Raw genomic sequence first — 1,932 nt, 5'->3', positions numbered from 1 at the left:
TCTCCTCCAAACCTCTTTACAGACCTTTTCCCACACCTTCTCTTAGAACATTTCCTCTCAGGATTGGATTTCCCTTCGCAGACCTTCCACAATCTCCACAGAACTCTCATGCCTTCCTTATTCCTTCAGGTGCCTCTTTTGCTCTGAGGCAAACACCTCCTAATTTCCTTCAAACAGGTCACCAGACCTTATACCTCCTGTTCCCAAAACACTCTTCCTTTCCTTCTAGTTCCAACTCTTCCTTTCCTTCCGTTGATCCGAGGTCCCTCCCATGCCTCTCACGACAGTCACGCCACAAAGTGGGTGGGAGGTGGGGTTGGGGAAATTTGGAGGGGGTGCCACTCGCTTTGTCCATCTCCGGCCGCTTCCCTCGTGGAAATTTCAGGCGCCTCTTAGTATTGCTGGGTTGGTCTAAACCCCCGACCCAGACCACGGTCTCCCGGAGCAGACCCCTCACGGAGATCCAGTGGGGCCACCGTAAGCCGTATGAGGTTCGCCTGTGGAACCGCGATTGGGGCTCAACTCTTGCTTCTTCGCAAGGCCCCGCCTTAGTCCCTCAGCGGTCACTCTCTGTCGTTACAGCCTCCCATCGTTCCCGAACAGTGCGCGCTGGGGAGCAGGCAGCCGCTCCCCCTAACGTGGGGGAGCGTGGTTGCCCTCCGGAGGGTGATGGAGCTCCCTCTTCACTTAGTGTTGTTCAGACTTATCACCCCTGCAACGGTGACGCAAAGACGGACAAGGGAGGAGACAAACAGATGCCCCTCCACAGAGGAGGCCATTCAGTGCTCGTCTGGCCATGTCCCCTCGCGGGTGACACTTAGCCGTAGCGGACTCAGCCTTGTGACTGACGATCGGACACTAGTCTGGTGCCACCATAGACCGTATGCCGTTCACCACGGAAACGCAGAGTGAGCCCACACGAACGTCGTGGCCTTCAGGGGACCTTAAGGGTGCCCAGCCGTGGGGCTACTACAAACGCGTACCTGACCGATGAAGTTGATCAAGCCGCTCATTCACACAGTCACACATCAGGTTAGAACATTTCCCCTCCCCCGGATGCTCTTCAGCTAGCGGGGCCCTGCCTCAGCCCGACGCCTCCCCGCCGGGGAAGCCCATTCGTGCATCAGGCTGAATGGTGCCTCCCCCCGACCTGGGATACGCGTCAGGTTCTCTAGTGGGGCCTCCGGCCTAACCTGACGTCTCCCCCACTGGGGAGCCCCAGTCTCTGCTCCCGCCTTTTGGAGACCCCTGAACCTGGGATACGCGTCAGGTTCCCTGACCACTGTCTGTGCTCTGAAGACCAGGAAGCCGCGTCCAGGTCTTCCGTCTGGTGGCGGGACCTGAAGGGGCCTGTCCCGGGACCTGACTCAGCCAGCTTACTTTCTTCAGTCTTACCGTGGTACCTCCCTCCTGTGGCTGTTTCCGGCGAGTTAGTCTTAACCTCCTATGAGTCTGGTTGGGCAGCTTAGCCGTCCTGTGGAGTCAGGGCGCCGATCCGAAAGAGAACCCGAATATTCAGGTGATGCGTCTCCTCAGGCGTCTTGGAAGCCCTCTGCCTCGGTTCGGCCGAGCCATCGGTGGCTCAAGGGGCCGGCATGGTTGGAATCTCACTGCGGCCTCCAAAAATATGGAAAAATCCCAAACCCAGGCCAGTGAAAAACCAAGCAGTGACTCGGAGAGAAGGAGAACTCAGGTTTATTGCGCGCGGCCCCAGAGGAGCCGGTGCTCTGAAGATGGGGCAGGGAGCGCAGCTGCAACATTCCTATGTACAAGATTTTTACACAAGCTGAGGGGTTGGTTTGAACTCAGACCGTTGGGCGGGAGTTGCTATGTAGATTGCAAGTGGTAACATTGGGAAGGGCGGGAGTTGCTAAGGGCTAAGGGTTACAAATTGTTACAGGCAGCAGGAGCTGCTGGGGTGCAAACAGGACA

The sequence above is a fragment of the Pteropus vampyrus genome, unplaced genomic scaffold (genome assembly GCF_000151845.1).
Source record: "Pteropus vampyrus isolate Shadow unplaced genomic scaffold, Pvam_2.0 Scaffold364, whole genome shotgun sequence".
Classification (NCBI taxonomy): Eukaryota; Metazoa; Chordata; class Mammalia; order Chiroptera; family Pteropodidae; genus Pteropus; species Pteropus vampyrus.
This window is presented reverse-complemented; position numbering follows the sequence as displayed.